The sequence below is a fragment of the Urocampus carinirostris genome, chromosome 18 (assembly GCF_059441175.1).
Source record: "Urocampus carinirostris isolate Australia breed hairy pipefish chromosome 18, RoL_Ucar_1.0, whole genome shotgun sequence".
NCBI lineage: Eukaryota > Metazoa > Chordata > Actinopteri > Syngnathiformes > Syngnathidae > Urocampus > Urocampus carinirostris.
Window position 1 is genome coordinate 20,150,104 of NC_142366.1, and position 7,615 is coordinate 20,157,718.

The window sequence follows — 7,615 nt, forward strand, 5'->3', positions numbered from 1 at the left end:
CCATATTCATTACAGTGTATTATTCAACGTCTCCTAATGGTAAAACAACATTATTCATTGAAAAAACAATATTGCTTTAAATAATGAGCAAAAAAATTATCATTTGGACGTGCATTTTTAAAAATATTCATCGGTTGAGTAATTTGTATTTAGTTTACACAACATGAGCCAGACCTAAAGGGACCGGACATCATTGTCTGGTATCTTGCCAAAAACTTTGTGAAAGGCTGGACAAAATATGAAAAGTCATGCGGTTTGGTCACGTTGACTCTCTGTAGTTTGTATTCTTCCTTATGCTTTGTAGTACTTGTTTTGGGTTGCACTAAACAATACAGTGACATCTAGCGGTCAAATATTACTCAGTGTCCCTGTAAAAACCACCCATTTTGGACCTATTTACTATTCGGGTTGATTAGTGTCAGGAGGACCAGAACAGAGCAGGAGACCCCAGAGAGTTGGTACAATTCTTTTATTTGGGGAAGCGTACAGGGTTAGCGGGAGACGCGATGACCGTCGAACGTCAGCAGCAACGCCGTGAAGACAACTTCGGAACACGTGGCCAATCGTAGCGTGGGACGGAAGCAGGTCGAGTTTACCGGTACTGGAGAGAAGATCGTAGCGTGGGACGGAAGCAGGTAGGATCGGAGGCAGGCAGGCAGGCAGGCAGGCAGAATCAGGTAAACAAGAAGGCACAGGTAATCGGGAGAGTCATACGGGGTACAGAAGTTTCCTCAGACGAAGAGGTCTCCGGGTAGCGTGCTTAAAAAGGGAACACAAACCAATCAGGGAGCGCATTCCAGCGCGTCAGATGATTACCCCAGTTGGCTCCATTTAGGTAATCATGACAATTAGCTCCTATTTACACACAAAACTTTTTTTCTATCATTTTGTAAAAAACAAAAACAAAAAAACAAAAACACTAATAATCAGTGAATAAACAATCCTCCAAAGTTTGGTCATTGAGGTTAAAGCAGCTTGATAAAAAAATAGTCATTTCATGAAAACAGTATTTTTTTTAAAACAAAAATATATAAACCATCACATGCATCACGTCAATTCTTTAAACACTCTTTTCTTCCTGTTCAGTCATTCGACACCTTCCTGACTGTGTTTGAGACCACATTTCATTTTATTGTCATTTAGTATGTTTTTTTGCCCTTTACGTTAATAATAATAGGTCCCAAGAAAGTAAGTGAAAAAGTGAAAGACTGCAACAGCAATGATTGAATTGAAGAAGAAAATTATCGTGAAATACGAGATTTGTGTACAAGTGTCTTCCATCAAGTCACTGCATAAAGGTACAGTAAATTCTTAAGAATTATTTAGTTTTTTTCATCTTAATGCCGTGATATTATTAATGTATTGTCAACACTAGGGACTAAAAGAATCCAGCTTGACACAGCCCCGGCCCGATGATATAAAAGCCCGAACCAACTTGAGCCTGACCAATTAGCTTGATTTAAGGGACAGAGCCTAAAGAAAACCTGAATTTTCACATTTTATTTGTGAGGACTCAGGATGGACCACTCCGCCCCCCACTGCGCACCTACTTCTCTGTGTGGCACGTGCCGCCGAGAGTGCATGGTGCGCTATGGAAATCCTACACACAAAAAAAAGGAATATAGAACAAATGAATGGTGGATATATTCATTTATTTATTCATTTCTTTTTTTAAGTCCCCTGTGACCCTACTGAGGATAAGCGGTGCAGCTAATGAGATGAGATGAGATTTTTTAAGTCAGCGGGAAATAAACCCAACCCGGGCCCAACCCAAACATAATGATTGATATTTAAGGCCCAACCGATCCTGGATTTCGGGCCCGGTTTGGTTGAGTTCAAGCCCGGGGCTAAGACGTCACCCCTAATCCACACACTTGAATAATTATAGTAATTTAGGTACATTTATTTATCAATATTTGAGTACAATTTATTTTAGTACGTGGCTATTTTGAAGCAGTTTTAGGGCATTGGCTTAAATGTGATGTAGGCTGCTATGCGAGTGTATATGGTAAATATTTCATTGGATGTTGTCGGATATATAGTCCTATGAGATAAAAGGGTCGTCCGATCAGCAGTGTTGAGAAAAAAAAAATCCCGGTCACAATAATTACTGTACAACCTGCAGTGAAGTATTTTCTTTCTCCCTTTCCAGGCAACAAACTGATTTTAAGTAGCCGACGTGGGCGAGATAATTGCAGAGAGGAAGCGAATCTTGGAGTAAGTGCGTGGTTGCCACTGTGCAAGACGCAATAGCTACTCATTTAGCTAACCTGAGCTAAGCGTCCCAGTGTAACATACGTTCCGGCTCTCTGATAGGGCAATTAAAAGCAGTAGGGGCCTCGTGTTGATGACCCGAGTGTGCCACATCCATCATGCCAAACAATTGGCCCCAATGTCAGCGGGGGTTTGTCTACGGGTGCGTGAGTGGTTGCATGCTAGCCAAGGCTACGAAGTACTCCAGACTCCTCTGACTCTCTTATAACTCAGAAAACAACAAAACATATTCCAAAAAAGAATGTTTTTTTTTTCAATTTTGCACAGAACACGTAGTGTTCCTCCCCACAATTATGTGTTGGGTTGGAAAACATCCCAAAAGCCGGGGTACTCGAGACATTTAGTCGCAAAGTTGACCAATTTGGCTTTTCCTCTAGAGCTTTGACATCATTGAAGGAACACAACATAATTCCATTGACAAAACACGTGAAGCAAGCTCCGAAATAGACTGCGATTGTTGTGAGCTGTAATTGCCTACCGCTCATTTTTCTGCCTGGAGAAATTGGAACATTGCTTACCCTGTATTCGCCTCCTTTTAGATAGGAGATCGTGGATTTTATTTCAAGTTTTTCACCGCCTTTGTCGCAGTCTGTATATTTTGTCCCCTAACTGCCTGTTAGCATCAGGGCTACCAAGGGCTTTCCTGTTTTGTTTGCTCCCGATAGGCTCTCATTGGCTGTCCACCGTGTGTTATTAGGCAGATTAGCCTGGTGTAAGCGCCGGTTTTGCCATGTCCCTTGGTTTATTCCCGGCCGGCTTCCATTTATCACGGTGGCCATTTCTGGTTTTCGTTGCTGGATCCTTGTCGGCCTGGCTGCTCGAAGCGTGTTTTGAACAGCTAGTCAGCGTTAGCGCCGGTTTTGCCGTGTTCCTTGGTTTGTTTATTCCCGGCAAGCTTTGCGTTTATCGATGTTGCTGCTCTTCGTTGTTAGTTCTCAGTTAGCCTGGCTGCTCACAGCGGGTTTTTTTATCAGCTAGCCGGGCGTTAGCGCTTGCTTTCCTGTGTTCCTTATTTTGTCTGTTCCTGGCTGGCTTTGTGTTTATCGCAGTAGTCGTTGACACTTTTCGTTGTTAGTTCTCGGTTAGCCTGGCTGCTCACCATGTGTTTTTTGATTGGCTAGCCTGGCCTTAGCGCTGGTTTTATAGTGTTCCTTGTTTTGTTTGTTCCTGGCTGGCTTTGCGTTTATCGCCGTAGCAGTTGACGCTTTTCGTTGATGGTTCTCGGGTAGCCTGGCTGCTCACCGCATGGATTTTGATTGGCTAGCCTGGAGTTAGCGCTGGTTTTCCAGTGTTCCTTGTTTTGTCTGTTCCTGGCTGGCTTTGTGTTTATCGCAGTAGCCGTTGACACTTTTCGTTGTTAGTTCTCGCTTAGCCTGGCTGCTCACCATGTGTTTTTTGATTGGCTAGCCTGGCGTTAGCGCTGGTTTTCTAGTGTTCCTTGTTTTGTTTGTTCCTGGCTGGCTTTGCGTTTATCGCCGTAGCAGTTGACACTTTTTGTTGATAGTTCTCGGGTAGCCTGGCTGCTCACCGCATGTATTTTGATCGGCTAGCCTGACGTTAGCGCTGCTTTTCTAGTGTTCCTTGTTTTGTTTGTTCCTAGCTGGCTTTGCGTTTATCGCCGTAGCTGTTGAGCTTTTATGCAAAAACTATTTCCTCACATTTTGCATGTTTAAGAATTTGGGACTACATGAGAACCAGAAAAATAGGGAGCCTTGAAAAGTGAATTGAATTCTGAACATCATGAAGAGACAACGAGTAAGGTAGTAAGAAATGACAGGATTTGTTTTCATAAAACAGATTTAATTCTTGATGGAACCTGTCAAAAACGACCCTGGAAATAGAATTTTTGCACCCTCATCCCGCCCTAATGAATCAAAGCTGCACACAAGAGACAATCGTTGCTCTCCAGAGTGACAGGGTGACATTGAAGAATGTCTGACCCGCGACTGACATTGAACACAACACGATTCGTTTCAAATTAGATTATCCATCAAATCGGAATATAGCTGACTAAAGTTTGTTACTTTCTTTATCTTTGTTGCAGAGGCTTTGGGTTTTCAGGAAAAAAATAACACCAGAGTGGACAAATCCTCTTATTTTAGGGTTGTTTTATACAAAATTCCCTCACTCAATAATAATAATACATATTACAAAATGAAATCATAATTAATCGGATACATTTTTGCTCATTTCAGGTAAAATTATTCGAAAACATTGTGTGGCATTTAGTGACAGTAGAAGTCCGCATCGCCTTTAAAATTCAAAGTGATTGGTATTAGAAATTGTAAGAGATAGAATCAGTGATGTGCAGTCAGAAGATGCAGGTGACTTAATTTGATCTTTTCTTAAATACCAAAGGCAAATAAATGTCCTCATCTATTTTCTTTATTTACCGATTTGCTTTTAATTAATCTAATTATTTAAAAACAAAACAGAACAAAAAAACTTATTATCCATCCATCGTTGTTCTTTGTTTCTTTTTTGTGGAGGATCTGAATAATGGATTTGATCCCCTTCTTGTGCCTCAGAGTGCACGTACTCTACAAGAACCCTGCAAGCAGCAGACGCAGTCTCATTGGTGCAAAAGGGTGACAGAATCCATCATAGCGGATTATCCACAAGGAAAAACAAAACAAAAACAATGACAGGTGGATACTTCAAAAAGAAAAGGCAGCGAGAGAGAAGCCTGGGCCAAACTTGAACGCAATTATTGACATTTTAGGCCCATCCAGACCCAAATGTCAGGTCGGGCTCCGGCTGGAGCTTAAGATCTTCCCTCCGATTAATGATAGAGTTAAAGTAGTCATTAAGGTAAGAAAATACAACGTTTTACCCTATATGCTGCATTTTATATATTACTCTCCGATTTGGTTTTCCCCTATGTTCCTGCGCGGAGACTCTGCCCGAAAAATGCTAGTCTATTTGTGACTCCAAGAGCCAAGAAGAAATCTGAAGGCTCAAGAGCGTTCTCCATCCGGGCCCTGTGGAATGCTCTGCCTCCGGAGATAAGATCTGCAACCTCAGAGGAAGTCTATAAATCTAGACTTAAGACCCACTTCTATTCATTAGCTTATGCTTGATGCCCACTTCATATTTTGTATTGTCCTGTTTTTTTCCGACTGCCTGGCTGGTGGTGATACGAGGGAGAAGGACGATTTGAGATGAGTCAGCGGACCAGCGTCTGGATCTGGAGCATGTCAACACCTGGATTGACCAGCCAGCAGAGATAGGAAGCTGGTTCATTGCTGTTATGGAGTTTTTGGACAATTTTACAGGCTTGAGGTGTCGTTCCTGTAATACACTTTCCAGACAAATTTCAAAATATAACTTATTGTTTCCTTTTTTTGATCATCACTATGTTTTGTGTACTATTACCCAATGCTAAATCCATTGCACCCTGGTCATCCTGTAAGGGGGCTTACCACTTATGAGGCCCCTTTTCAAGGTCTCTTATTTTCCTCGTTCTGAGGTTTTGAGTTTTTCCTTGCCCGCATGTTGGTTTAAGATCAGGTGATGGTGTAATTGTCAGAGACATCCAGTGATTAAGGGCTATATGAATAAATGCGACTTGACTTGACTTTCTTGGCCTGCCAATCAAATGTTGAATAAGATACAGTGGAACCTCGGTTTTCAAATGCCTCTCAGTTCGAACAAATCGGAGTCCGACCAAAAAGTTTGAGAAATTCTTGCTTTGCTGTTGGGTCAAAAAATCGGAGTTCGAACGCCGGTAATGCGATGCTGAGCGGCGTACAGGTGTAGATCACTCTTTTTGTGACCAACTGTTATCGCGTGCGGACGTTTTTCGTTTTGGTTTCGCTTTTAATATAGGTGTACCAAGTGTTTTAGCCCCTAATTATGCCTCCGAAGAAAGTCAGTGCAAGCAGCAAAGTTGCTACAGGTGAAAAAAGAAAGAGTAGTGCATACAACTATTGCATTTAAGAAAGAAATAATAGCAAAATATGAAGAAGGTGTGCTGATCTTGCTAGGGAATACCCCACCGTCCACCTCCGCCATCTGCTGACCACCACAAAGGTAAGAAATCCTATTCATTATTCTTTTCTTTATCGTTTTATTTTTTTTATTTTTACACATTCGTGTTAGCATAATCTTTTGTGCGGAAGATTACGATAACGCGAATGTACGATTAGCCTGGGTTAGCTTTGTTTACGTTAAACGTTCAAGTTAAACATCCAGGGTGTTGAAACGGAGCCCAACATTCATGGTGTTGGAATGGAGCCCCTTTTCCAATGAACCGCTGACCACTTGTTGTGGAGACCCGGGTGCTAAATGACTTGCAAACGACCTGATTATTTTATTTTTACACGTTCATGTTAGCGTAATCTTTCGTACGGAAGATTACGATAACGCAAACGTACGATTAGCCTGGGTTAGCTTGATGTTTACGTTAAGCATTCAGGGTAAACATTCAGGGTGTCGGAACGGATTAAAATGGGAAAAATGATTTCGGTGATCGAACAAATCGGTTTTCGAACAGGGTTCTGGAACGGATTATGGTCGAGAACCGAGGTTCCACTGTATAGGTTAATTCATTAGTAAATCTGACTGTACGTCACCAGACAAGAACCTCACCGCACGTCTCAGGTGCAGAGACCATTTTTGGGCCCTGGTGGATATCCGTTCTCCACCGAGTGATATTCTTCGCTAAAGCTTTGATTGTGCACTTGATCACACGTTGAGTACCGTTCAACCTCAGCGTTGTTGTCACAGCAGATAATAACACTGACACCTGTAAGTACGCACTCTTTGTCATGCGGCGCTCTAATCTCAACTACTACAATCGACGTTTCACTAAAGAACTCTTCTGCTGACGTGCGTTCATGACAAAACAAGGCATTTTGACAGATAAAACAGAAGGAAATATATATATAGAGAGAAATATCAAGTCAATTTTGCTTCGGCATCACGTTCGGTGACAGCACTCTTCTTTGCTGTTGAACTTACTGACAAAATCCTTCTCTGGGGATGCAGGTAAAGTCAGACAAATCTAGGCAGGAGTATAAACTTAAATCAAAGGTGTACATCTTTTTATGCGGTTTACTTGTTTGGGTTTGCGCAAGTGGGGTTTATTTAAAAGACAAGAAGGGTAAAGGTACTGACATCAAAGCTGAAACGAAACTGGTGCAGTTCACTAGCTGAGCAGACGGGGGCAGTATAACACCATTCACGAATCCAATGCGCTTGTAAATCTACTTTTTCTCCCCTCTATCTTTGTATGCTTCAATGTTTCTCTTCAAATGCATTCAGATACAGAACATTAGGGTTAAGAGAGACACACTTTCATTATCGTCCGTTGTTTAAAATATCTACCACCAGTTCTATA

At 41.7% G+C, this 7,615-nt stretch overlaps 2 long non-coding RNA genes across 2 annotated transcripts; both read right to left on the bottom strand.

The window, feature by feature from the left end:
- Nucleotides 1–454: 454 nt before the first annotated feature.
- LOC148348617 (uncharacterized) lies at nt 455–7,048 on the bottom strand. The gene is made up of 2 exons (XR_015847739.1): nt 6,865–7,048; nt 455–759 (listed from the first exon to the last, which is right to left on the bottom strand). It is a non-coding gene; the product is annotated as an uncharacterized LOC148348617 (long non-coding RNA).
- LOC148348618 (uncharacterized) lies at nt 4,054–6,844 on the bottom strand. Its single transcript, XR_015847740.1, has 2 exons — nt 5,650–6,844; nt 4,054–5,575 (listed from the first exon to the last, which is right to left on the bottom strand). It is a non-coding gene; the product is annotated as an uncharacterized LOC148348618 (long non-coding RNA).
- Nucleotides 7,049–7,615: the final 567 nt, after the last annotated feature.